Source organism: Triticum dicoccoides, chromosome 5B (genome assembly GCF_002162155.2).
Source record: "Triticum dicoccoides isolate Atlit2015 ecotype Zavitan chromosome 5B, WEW_v2.0, whole genome shotgun sequence".
Classification (NCBI taxonomy): Eukaryota; Viridiplantae; Streptophyta; class Magnoliopsida; order Poales; family Poaceae; genus Triticum; species Triticum dicoccoides.
In genome coordinates this window covers 205,920,835-205,934,633 of record NC_041389.1, presented here as the reverse complement: position 1 = coordinate 205,934,633, position 13,799 = coordinate 205,920,835, and positions in this window count along the sequence as shown.

Genomic DNA, 13,799 nt, shown 5'->3' with positions numbered 1-13,799 from the left:
CCTAAGAGGCAATCCACCACACCACACACTGGACTAGGGTATTACACCACAATGGTGGCATGAACCAGTATAAATCTTGTGTCTCTTGTGTTGTTCTGTTTGGTAGTTTAGATCCTAGCGATTCGGCGAGGAACAGGCAGGCAGAGGGTTGAATCTCCGTGCGCACCCCAGTGTTTGAACCTCAAGGGTCTGCCAGAACTCGAAATCTGACAGCAAAGGGACCATCACGGTCCATGGTGACAGGAAGATAGGCTTGGAATGTGAGGAAGGTGATGCTGCTTATGCTAAGTCTGCTTGTGCCGCGAAGGAGCATAAGTTTTACAAAGACAACATTGACCTGGCTGATCCTTTTGCTCTCCCCCGTATTGATCAGATCATTGATGCTACGGCGGGTTGTGAGCGTTTGAGCTTCTTAGATGCTTATTCTGGTTATCATCAGATCAAAATGGCAGTTAAGGACCAGGAGAAGACATCTTTCATGACTCCCTTTGGAGCCTTCTGCTATGTGTCTATGCCTTTTGGGCTCAAGAGTGCCCAGGCGACTTATCAACATTGTGTTCAGAATTGCCTTCACAACCATATAGGACGCAATGTTCATGCTTATGTGGATGATATCGTTGTAAAGTCCAGGAATAAGGAAATTAGATGATTTAAAGGAGACATTTGACAACCTCTGGGTCTACAAGATGATGCTTAACCCGACCAAATGTGCTTTTGGTGTGCCAGCAGGCAAGCTCTTGGGTTTTCTGGTCTCTGAGAGAGGTATTGAAACTAACCCAGAGAAAATCAAGGCTATCACTTCCTTGGCAAAATTGGCATGTATTAATGACGTCCAACATTTGGCGGGTCATATTGCGGCCTTAAGCCGGTTTATAAGCCGCTTGGGAGAAAAGGCTATTGTCGGTGTCAAAACCGGCAGATCTCTGGTAGGGGGTCCCGAACTGTGCGTCTAAGTCTGATGGTAACAGGAGATAGGGGACACGATGTTTTACCCAGGTTCGGGCCCTCTCGAAGGAGGTAATACCCTACTTCCTGCTTGATTGATCTTGATGATATGAGTATTACAAGAGTTGATCTACCACAAGATCGTAGAGGCTAAACCCTAGAAGCTAGCCTATGATTATGATTATTGTTGTCCTATGGACTAAACCCTCCGGTTTATATAGACACCAGAGGGGGCTAGGGTTACACAGAGTTGGTTACAGAGAAGGAAATCTACATATCCGAATATCCAAGCTTGCCTTCCACGCAAAGGAGAGTCCCATCTGGACACGGGACGAAGTCTTCAATCTTGTATATTCATAGTCCAATAGTTCGGCCAAAGTATATGGTCTGGCTGTTCGAGGACCCCTTAATCCAGGACTCCCTCAGTAGCCCCTGAACCAGGCTTCAATGACGATGAGTCCGGCGCGCATATTGTCTTCGACATTGCAAGGCGGGTTCCTTCTCCGAATACTCCATAGAAGATTTAGGACACAAGGGTCGTGTCCGGCTCTACAAAACAAATTCTACATTCCACTGTAGAGAGTATAATATTCCATAAATCTAATCTACTGACAGCTTTTTATGGCATGATATCATGCCACGGTTCGGCCTTTATTTGCACCGTTTTCATAACTAGCCAGTACACGCGCTGCGAGGCGGTTTTACTAGCACGTCTTGTCGAAGCAGAGATCGTGTCCCCCCTTATCACGGGATTGCATGGGTAACCCAACCGTGTTTGTTTAATACGACTCTTCGATTTTAGGCAAGTCCCAAACGGTCACGCGGGGGACGCTTGATGTTTGTCCTCTTTATAAAGGGGCTAAGGCCTATCTTTTTCTTTCCACGCTCGATCCTTCCCCTCCCCCACCTCGAGTTCCAACACCCAAGGCTCAAGCTAAAGCACCTCGGTCTTTCGAACATGTCCGGATCCAATCAAGGCCGGTGGATGTCCTCCTTCATCACAGAGGAGGACATCCGGAAGCTTAGGGAGGCCAGGTATCTCACCGCCGAGATTCCACTCTCGAGCCCAAGGAGAGCGTTGTCTTTAACTCCCACTTTCTTCGAGGGCTAGGTTTTAGCGTTGATCCCTTCGTAAGAGGGCTCATGTTCTATTACGGACTAGATTTCCATGATCTAGCTCCGTATTCCATTCTTCACATCTTGTCATTTATCTACGTGTGTGAAGCCTTCCTCCGCATCACCCCCCACTTTGGCCTATGGCTCAAGACCTTCAATGTGAGGCCGAGGGTGATCGACGGGCATCACGCGGAGTGCGGAGGCGCTATAATAAGCAAAGGCGCCAACGCCCCATGGCGAAAGGGTTCTTTCATTGAGACCTCTGATTTATGGCAGCGGGAGTGGTTTTACATCACCGCTCCCTGAGGTACAAAGCGGGTGGCTGCTCCAGCATTCCGCCCGGGCCCTCCACCACAACTGGCATCATGGGTCAACAAAGGGCTGGAGTGGGGGCCGGCAAATGATGTGCCGACATTGCAGAGCCGCATTTGAGACCTTCTCAAGAGGGATATCAGTCTTGCCAAGATAATGCAAGTGATGCTGGTCCGTCGAGTCCTTCCCTGCCAACGTCGTCCTCTCGGTATGTGGGAGTTCAACCCGGAAGGACCGCAAACCATTTGACAATTCTTTGGCCTGACGCTCAAAGAGATGTACGAGTTATTCTTCGGATCATGAATAAAGTGTCCGGACACCACCGAGGATGCGGGTCTCAATTGCAACCATTCGGATACCCCGGTAAATACTTCTGTTGTCGAACACACCATCCTTTATATTTATTATAACATAATTCTAAAAAAGTTCTCTGCCAGGACCGGCTGAAGAAGGCGGAGAGGATTAGGTGTTCGGCCCCTCTTCCCGAAGGCTCGCCGAATCCTTTGTTGACCAGGATGCTTGATCGTGCACCGTATCAGGTACCATCAGGCGAAGACGAGGGGAGGAATAGAGAAGCCACGGATGGGCCTCATTTTTTACACATCCAGATTGGAGGAGTAGATGCCTCCGTGAAGGAGGATAATCGGGGAGGGGAATCTAAAATCCCCTCTCCCCAAGTTAAGAAAAGGGTCGCGTCCGAAGATTTGGAAACGAAGGCTTCTAAAAGAGGGAAGAAGACCTCACAAGTGGACCGGCCCTCCACCGAGCCGTAAGTGAGAGAGTACTTTGGTATGCATACCCCGTTTATTTTCTTGAGGATAATGACCGAAACATATTTGCTCCAGTCCGGCTCGTAGCCCTTCTCCACAGAGTTCGTCCTCGGGAGATCTTCCCCCGGAGATGATGGAGAGCGAGTCTCCTCCCCCTGCCTCGCCATCACACAGGGCGGATGACCCCCGAAGTGTCCTCACGGAGGATTTCTCCTGATCCGCCAAGGCAAGAAGTTGATACTTCAGCCGCCCGGAGTCTGGGATATCCGGCTCCCAAGGAGAGCTTTAGGGGGAGTTTGGGATTGTCTGGCACATAGCCGGACACCCTAATGGGCCTTCTGGAGCGAGCGGCCATCTCCGAGACGCATTGTGCCTTAATGGGCACAGTAGTTGAGAGGATTTCATCCGCGAAAGGCGGTTTGAATGAAGCTTTTACGAGTCTGCTAAGAGGCTTTGAGGTACGCAAAAATGTATTTTTGATGGTTCCGCACATTCTAAGTGTGCTCTATATAGATAGTAGCCCCTGAGACTCTGGTTGCCATCAACGTGGCGGATAGAGGATCATAATCTGTGTTAATAATCGCGCTGCTGTGGGGACCCCGACTCATAAGTCGTGATCACCGAATGCACGTGTACAGTGATCCGAGAGATCATTGCTCACTGAACACACAGAAGCTGAATAACAAGAGTCTTACATCCATACATACCGTATTACACAAGTAAGACCATTATGGTCGAGTCTTGAGTATAACATCGCAGCGGAAATCTTCGTCGATAACTTGGACCCATGTCATCTGCCTTAACCCTACGGGCATTCTGACTGGGAAACGTCCTAGCTCGCATGTTTGTCGCTGAAGTATTCATCATCATATCCTGTTCTTTCATGTCTGGCCAATAAAATAACCAATGGCAAGCCAATGAGTACTTTGAATGTACTCGCAAGCAACCCATGCTTTGGTTCAAGATACAACAATGCATGATATAGGTATTTTTTTGCAGAAAGCTAGTTTTGAGTGCAATGACATGTTAAACAATTTGTAAGACATGCATCAAGAGAATTCAAGTAACCATGAGGACAGGTTACAGGTATCAACATAAATAGAGTGGGCACCAACCCATCTCAATCACTCAAGTCCTTTGACTTGACCCAAGTAGTTATCCAAACACACACACTGGTTTGTAAACTCTGGACATAGTTTAAGCAGCACCGCCCAACCATCCTTGACCGTGGACACGGCTATCCGAATAGTTTTAAACTCTGCAGAGGTTGCACACTGTACCCACAAGATCCGGGGAACTTCCATGTCATCCACGACCCGCGATACCTCAAGTACCCGGGGTAAGCACCCGATCACTACCTTTCCCTAGACGACAGTAACATGGAGTCCACTCGATTGGTAGTAACCCCCGTGCCCAACATTTCACATCTTAAAATGGTGGAGCATCGCTCCCATATTCATCACATACTTGCACGGGGTACCAACGGTGTGTCCGATGCCCCATAAAAATGTTCTTGGCCGCCCTACCTGGCACGACCCCGTCCCGAGAGAGCGCACCAACAACTCTCCCGTCACTAGTAATGCGGGCTCCAAGCTAGTATCGGTCTAGGTAATCAATAATGCCCTTTCCCATATAAGGGTAGAGTGGTTGCGCATGTAAGGTTGGGACAGTCATCAAATCTTAAATCTAATCCGTTTTCGAAAACAACACACACACTTGCCTCGGTACACCACTTCGTCATCAAGTGGTTACCCATCTCATCATCTCCCTCGGGCATAAGTGGCACCCGACGAGGTTTTCGAAAAAGTCTTTTGAAAATACTTTGTCTCCATCACCATGCATATCCCCGTCCCTTTTTGCGTAGCACTACTTTAGCATCCTATCTACCCCAACCGGCATAACCCTCATAAGAAGGTAGGGCCATGCACAATGCAAGTATCAACGAGGAAGTACGGTGGCAAACCATCAAAGTGAATACCACCTCATCATGATTCCGATGCAACAATAATATGGTGCTATATGACATGCATAAAAAGGGTTTCATAGACATGGTCAAAGGGCTGCTTGCCTGTTTTAACAAAGTCTTCGAGGTCTTCAAATATCTCTGGTCCAACTTCGGGCATTTCATCTACTTCGTCAACTATCGTCGAAAACAACCGTAATAAGCAACACGACAAGGCAAGAATAAAAGTGCTCTAAAAAATGTGAGTTGGACTTTTCTAGGATACCTCTGGTCATATGAGGAATGACCAAGGTGATTTCATTGGAAGTGGATCAATGGATATTTCTAAACATTTCAATATGATGGAATCAATGGATTTGATGGATCCACAAGTTGTACACAGAATGCCATTTTATAAAAATGAGTAAAAGTACCCATTAATCCAGGCATGATTTTAGAAACATTTAGAAATTGGTTTCACTGGATTTGGAGTTGAAATGAATATAATATGGATTTTTGAAGTGGACTTATGTGGATAAATGAACTTTTTAAAAGGTTCAGTGAAACCCAAGGACAACAAAAATGTCCACTGGGGCCCATTAAATAGGACTTGATTTATGGAGTCTCTAGAAATTTGAATCATCAAATTTGGAGTTCATTTGATTTTCTTGTGTATTTTACAAATTTACAGAAAAAGAAAAAGAAAAAAGGAAAGGGAAAGGGTTTTACCCTTATCCAGCGCACTGGGCGCAGTTTAGCAATGGGTCGGCCTAGTGGCTCGGCTGGACGGGCAGAGGAGGCGACGTCGGAGGCGGGTTCATGGAGTGCGCCAACGCTTGAGGAAAGCGGATCCGGCCGAAGCCGTCTCCACTTAAACGGGCGGGGCCCAGCCGCTGGGTCACCGACGCGCGGGGCCCACCTGTCGGGTTCATCCCCAACCTCCCGCTCGAACAGAGCAGAGGCAAGGGGCGGCGTCAGCGGCGACTTGCCGGCGCCACATGGCGTCTCTGGCGATGCTCTGCCCACCGGCGTGCCCAGGGGACCCTGCCACGTCCAACCGTGGGTGGCACGATCTCCCCGGGGCACCGGGCTGAGCAGGGTGTTGGCCGCGGCGGACGAGGCTGGCGGTGATGGTGGGCACAGCACTACAGCCACCGAGAGAAGTAACCGGAGTGCGGGGAAGCTTCGGGGGGTCGTGGAAGATGGATTGGGACGCATAGGTGGAGGGGATGGTGCTCGGGCGTCGCGAATTTAGGCGATGGACGGCGGCTCGGCTTCGGCCTTGGAGGTGGATGGGGCGCACGGGAGGAAGAATGGCACGGTCCGGGGGGTCCAGGGGAGGGAGAGAGGGCAGTTGGAGACGAGATAGGGCTCGTGGGCGGCCTTTAAATAGGCGGGCGACGGTCCACCGAGGGCTCGTGCACCGGCGAGCTCGTTGCCGTCGCCACGGGTCACGGGAGCTCGTCGTGGTCTGTCTGGGGCGTTCCTTGATTCGATCCAGAGCTAGGGGAGAGAATAGAGAGAGCAGGGGGGCCAGGGGCACCGCGTGTGTGAGTTTTCTCATTGGAGCTCTCGGGTGGCCGGCGCGCGTGCGAGCTAGGGCAAGAGGAGGGAAATGAAGGAGGGGGACAGAGGCTTGGCATGCTGCGGACGTCGAGGGGCATCGGCTGGCGTGAGGGGGAGACCCGAGGTGGCCGGAGGTGCTTGGCAGGGGGCGGCTACAGTGCGGGAGCGCACTGTAGCACGCTCCAGAGCGTGCCTTTAGCTGCCATGGAATTGTTTAAGGGGCAGGGGCGTGTCCACTCATGTCTGGTAGCGCTATGGAGAAGTAAACAAGTGGGGAGGGGCATTGGATGCCCTGGAGATCCACTGGAGTGGGGAGGGAGGTGAGAAAGAGGGGTGCAAGAGTTGTCCAGAGAGGTAAAAGAGGAGGTTTCACCCCTCAATTATTGTTCTAAGATGCAGCCATTGGTACTGGAGGTAGAATAGGTCTAGGTGGGGCTGTGGTAAAAAGTTGAGCTCAAGGAGAATAGTTTTAGTGGTCAAAATGGTGATTTTTGAAAAGTGGCAGAAGGTGTTTGATAATGGTTTGGGCAAGTAGATGATTTCCATTTGTCATGAGACTCCACAGGGTTATATGGCATGATAAAATAATAGGTTCCACCAATATTGAGTCCATTTGGGTAAAGTTGCCAATGCAAGTTTTGTAAACCCGAGAAATCAGCAGAAATGGACTTTCCAAGATTTAGTCATGCAAATCTGTTCCCCTTGATGCACCACTTGGTGTAGTGTCATCATTTGAGGTTATGAACATGTCCACAAAAGTTGAGATCAAAAGGAGAAAGTTTCCAATGTAGAGTTCTTCAAATTTGGTTCTGGACAGGAAGGGTTTTGGGGCACTTTGATCAATATAACATTTTCTCCAACTTGTGCCATTTGGTCTAGATGAATGGTTAGACCATTTGAGCATGTTCACAATGTTTGAGAACATTTGGACATGTTTGGCAATGTAAAGTTGCTCAAACTTCAAAATGGACAGAAATTGTTTTGAGGGGATTTCATGGGGTTATGCTATTCTCCATGACATGGTACTTGTCAAGATCATCAAACATGTCATATGTGACATGATAGAATTTTCTTGGAATTTTTAGAGAATATTTCCTTTGTAAATATTTCAAAATCTTGAAATATCCAGAAAGGGTTTTTGAGGTGTTTGACCAATATTTTGAACATGACCATGTGTTGAAACTCTTATATATGGACAATATATGTCCACTGAGTTTCCCTAGGTTTTGTCAAATATTTTTGGAACAATAAAATAATTTTTCCCTATTATAGACTATTTCTGGCCTTAAGAAAAAAAGCTTTTAAATAAAATAGGAAAATAACTTTTAAAATTATATTTTTGTGGTTTCTGGGTATCCTATATCTAATAGGTTTCAAATATACTCTTTGAAATATTTTTCATACCCCAAATCAAGTACTTGAAGTGCAAACCGCAATTCAGGGGTTTTTTGGAAAACTAAATTTAGAAAATACTTTTTGGCCAAATTATTTTTGTAAGAAAATTCTATATTGTACTATACACATGGTATGATCATTGGGAAAGGTTTTTGGATCAAGGAGAAGGAGTATAAGAGTTGGAGGATTTATTTCATTTTTAGAGCACTTGCAAACAACAGACAAAAACCAATCAAGGCAAGGTCCAAAACACTCAAAAGTTTTTGTCAAACCACATTTTATCATGATTTATCATCTTAAGTGTTGTGCCATGAAAATCAGGGTGTGACAGACCTACCCCCCTTACAAGAATCTCGTCCCCGAGATTCCCAAACTAGGCGCGGAAAGGGATACAGAAACTTGGATCAGGGGTAGTCTTCAAGTCCTCATGTTGCTTCTGCTTCCGTGTAGTGTTCCATTGAGCTTGAAGTACTTGATGGTGTGGCTTCGTGTATGACGCTCTTCTTGATCCAGGTTGCTAATGGGTAGCTTGTGGCAGGTTAGATTGGGCTAGGGGTCGATGGCTCGGTGGTCAATGCCCTCATAGAGATCGGGCAAGTTAGGAAGTAGGAAACACTTCCAGGGTTGTGATGCATGGAAAGCATTGTGCACATCGGGTAACTCGGGTGGCAACTCCAGCTGGTAACTGTCTTCTCTTCGTCTTGTAGTGATCTTAGAGGGGGTTGTTAAATCTTGGAGTGATCTCGAAGGGGGCCGATGAATCTTGGTGTGGGTCTCCTTGTCATGGAAATGCTTGGTTCCTTAGAGAGGAGTGGCTTGCAGATACACATGGTCTTTGACGCGGAAGTATACTTCTGGAAGATGGTGGTTGGTGTAGTTCTTCCTCCTAGACATGACGATCTTCGGATGTTCCCTAACTAGCTGAATGGTTCTTCTTTTGTCTTCGGGTAGACAAGTGGGTCACCAATCCAAGTTCTTCGTGAAGTCTCCGTTCATGGGGTATATAAGGTAGGCTGAGGCATTTGTGGTGGTCACGGTTGAGTATTGGCCAAGGTCTTCTCGACCTAGAGCCAAGGCCCAGGGTCATGACCCAACCACGTTGTGGCTTGGTGGGTCTTAGGGGTTTCAAGGATTCTAGTGTGTGGGTGAACGTTTATCATCTTATCCTTAAGCACAGTTTCTGAGATGCCAATTGTTCTATCTAGTCTTCCAAACAATCACTTTATATCACCAAAAGCATCACCTCATATTGATAAACTCCAATCGTCACTCAGGTTATTCATGTCCTCCTGACCCTCGAGAGGAGGTAAAAAAAATCATACGCGTCAACTATCCCCAAACTCATGTGTGTGGCTACCCCTAAAAATCCATGAGTAGAGCATACAAGCTTCCAAGCTGGAATAAAACAGGACAATCCAAGTGCTCATCCTATTCTTCCAAGGTCCAAGATAGTGCATCTCTATCCTAAGGAAACACGTCGTATGCCACTCCAGATCTTGTTTCCTTCCTATCAATCAACTCCAACAGCCCATTAATTTCCATCAATTACTACATAATCTATTAATTCCACAAATCCAATGTCTATGGTGTTCCCCATGATCTCCTAATGTTCCTATAATCCCCAGATACTTGAAAGGGCTATTTTTGCTATAGTCAGTCCACCGATTCCTATTATTATGATCTAGTAATACTCCAAGGTCAAGCTCATAAAGATGCCTAAATAAACTCCGACAATTAGTTCAATCTCCTAGCTTATCGTCCACCGAGAAACATGGTATCATGATCGAGATCATCAGTCTAAATCCAATTTTCTCCGAACCATGTAGACATACTCAGCATCTATATTCAACTAGAATCAGCTACTTAAATCCAAATCTCTTGTCCAAGGAGAATTCCTACATGTTCCCCAAGTCATTTACGTAATATCAACTGTCTCCTAACAATATCCCATGGCTAAGTTAAATCCAAATACTTCCAAGAATTCTAGCTTGCAAACACAATTATCCTACTAAATCCAATTTACTCAGGGGTAATGAAAGTTATGCTAATCTATACTCATGGTCCCACCAAGTTCACCTACCAACGTCAAAGCCTCATAATCCACCAAATAGTCTCGAACGATTCCTCAAAGTCATTGATATAAACTCACCAAGTCATTTGTCCACTGTTCCTATATCCTTAAATTGGTTTCCCCTATGGCATCGTCAGTTTTGGTGCTATCTTAGGATGATAATGTGCTTGTTCACTATGTCCACTAGTTCCCTAATGAACCCAGTGATAAGCAAGGTTACGGAGGCTTAACAGGTTCTCTTGCAATTCTGTGGGTTAAGCACATGGTTAAGGATTCGAGCTGGGGTATCTTATGAAGTCTCGAAGGGTCTAGGAATGGGTTTCTAATCTTGAGGTGTAAACATACGGGGTTGTACTTGGTCGAGGAGGTTGTAGCAAAAGTCTTCAGTGCTTGTTGGTCGCCGAGGTGGAATCCTTGGTGCATATTGTCTTGCTTGTCTTCAGTTGAGGAGAGAGATGAGAGGGAAAAGTAGCATAGAGGAGGCGGGATGCCTAAAGGGGGTTCTATAGTGCAAGTGCAAACAATCAGGTGCAAAAGGGGCCAAATACAAGTATTAAGATAAGGAAGGTGATATAGACGCGTACTTGCTGCCTAGGGCAAAAGTGCGACCTATATCAAAACACAAACAAATAAAAACAAGCAACACACAGTCATGGTTCTATTCGAACTATCATACGAACTCGACTGCGCATAGGGGGTACACGACTCATCCTACCCTAGGGGTTCTCGGACTCAGTAGTCGTGCCTTGTGCCTCATGCAGTCTTCTGAGTTTTCCTCAGGTGTTGCTCCGTCTCCTGTAGTTGTTCGATGAAACAATCTGGGTTGAGCCTGAAGAATCTTCAACAACTTCTCTCCTGATGAGGTGATGGGCTGAAGGTGGCTCCTCGTGGCTGGCATTGACTTGATCTTCTCTTGTCTTCTTAATCATGACAATCACTTTTGCCTTTTTAAGGTGTTGGCGGTTCTAGGTGGCACTCCTTTATGCAATGACATTAACAAGGCATAATAGAGGTCCATCATGTTGGACGCATTGTTGACAATATCGCCACTGAGAGCGGGGGATGAAGAGAACCGTTTTCCTGCTCACTATAGTGAGGCAGACCAAATGGCTAGGTTCTCATCCACCGGTTGTTGCCGATACAACAACGGTAGTGACAGGGTTACTCTATTAGCGATGTATATCATGATCTTGCATATACTATGCCCTAATCATCGTAGGCTAAGGTTGCATCATCTTGGGGCAGTGTCAAGGGTGTCACCATCTCCTGGGTCTTCAGGTCCTCATTCCTTGAGGATGTATCTTCTGGTGGTATCGTCTTGTTGTGATGTCGCCAATCTTGTGTTCAGGAGATGTGGGTGAACGTCTGGCAAGGCATCTTCCTTCTAGATTATCCTCGAGGATTACAAGGAATCCAGTGGTCAGGGGCATAAGGGTTCTAGCGACCAAAGGTTTTGAAGGGGAAGAGATTAATAAGGAAAGTATACCTTAGTTTTCGAAAAACTGAGAAGGGAAGAGAAGTATAGATAGTTTTGAAAACTAGTAGTTGTTTTGGAAATAGTTTTACCCTAACTAACGGCATGCTAACTAAGGCTTCCTACAGTTAGGATGGCTCTGATACCAGCTCTGTGGGGACCCCGACTCATAAGTCGTGATCACCGAATGCACGTGTACAGTGATCCCAGAGATCAATGCTCACTGAACACACAGAAGCTGAATAACAAGAGTCTTACATCCATACATACCGTATTACACAAGTAAGACCATTATGGTCGAGTCTTGAGTATAACATCGCAGCGGAAATCTTCGTCGATAACTTGGACCCATGTCATCTGCCTTAACCCTACGGGCATTCTGACTGGGAAACGTCCTAGCTCGCATGTTTGTCGCTGAAGTATTCATCATCATATCCTGTTCTTTCATGTCTGGCCAATAAAATAACCAATGGCAAGCCAATGAGTACTTTGAATGTACTCGCAAGCAACCCATGCTTTGGTTCAAGATACAACAATGCATGATATAGGTAAATTTTTGCAGAAAGCTAGTTTTGAGTGCAATGACATGTTCAACAACTTGTAAGACATGCATCAAGAGAATTCAAGTAACCATGAGGACAGGTTATAGGTATCAACATAAATAGAGTGGGCACCAACCCATCTCAATCACGTCATGTCCTTTGACTTGACCCAAGTAGTTATCCAAACACACACACTGGTTTGTAAACTCTGGACATAGTTTAAGCAGCACCGCCCAACCGTCCTTGACCGTGGACACGGCTATTCGAATAGTTTTACACTCTGTAGAGGTTGCACACTGTACCCACAAGATCCGGGGAACTTCCGTGTCATCCACGACCCGTGATACCTCAAGTACCCAGGGTAAGCACCCGATCACTACCTTTCCCTAGACGACACTAACATGGAGTCCACTCGATTGGTAGTAACCCCCGTGCCCAACATTTCACATCTTAAAATGGTGGAGCATCGCTCCCATATTCATCACATACTGGCACGGGGTACCAACGGTGTGTCTGGTGCCCCATAAAAATGTTCTTGGCCGCCCTACCTGGCACGACCCCGTACCGAGAGAGCGCACCAACAACTCTCCCGTCACTAGTAATGCGGGCTCCAAGCTAGTATCGGTGTAGGTAATCAATAATGCCCTTTCCCATATAAGGGTAGAGTGGTTGCGCATGTAAGGTTGGGACAGTCATCAAATCTTAAATCTAATCCGTTTTCAAAAACAACACACACACTTGCCTCGGTACACCACTTCGTCATCAAGTGGTTACCCATCTCATCATCTCCCTCGGGCATAAGTGGCACTCGACAAGGTTTTCGAAAAAGTCTTTTGAAAATACTTTGTCTCCATCACCATGCATATTCCCGTCCCTTTTTGCGTAGCACTACTTTAGCATCCTATCTACTCCCACCGGCATAACCCTCATAAGAAGGTAGGGTTATGGCAATGCAAGTATGAAGGAGGAAGTACGGTGGCAAACCATGAAAGTGAATACCACCTCATCATGATTCCGATGCAACAACAACATGGTGCTATATGACATGCATAAAAAAGGTTTCATAGACATGGTCAAAGGGCTGCTTGCCTGTTTTAACAAAGTCTTCGAGGTCTTCAAATATCTCTGGTCCAACTTCGGGCACTTCGTCTACTTCGTCAACTATCGTCGAAAAGAACCGTAATAAGCAACACGACAAGGCAAGAATAAAAGTGCTCTAAAAATGTGAGTTGGACTTTTCTAGGATACCTCTGGTCATATGAGGAATGACCAAGGTGATTTCATTGGAAGTGGATCAATGGATATTTCTAAACATTTCAATATGATGGAATCAATGGATTTGATGGATCCACAAATTGTACACAGAATGCCATTTTATAAAAATGAGTAAAAGTACCCATTAATTCAGGCATGATATTAGAAACATTTAGAAATTGGTTTCACTGGATTTGGAGTTGAAATGAATATAATATGGATTTTTGAAGTGGACTTATGTGGATAAATGACCTTTTTAAAAGGTTCAGTGAAAACCAAGGACTACAAAAATGTCCACTGGGGCCTATTAAATAGGACTTGATTTATGGAGTCTCTGGAAATTTGAATCATCAAGTTTGGGGTTCATTTGATTTTCTTGTGGATTTTACAAATTTACAGAAAAAGAAAAAGA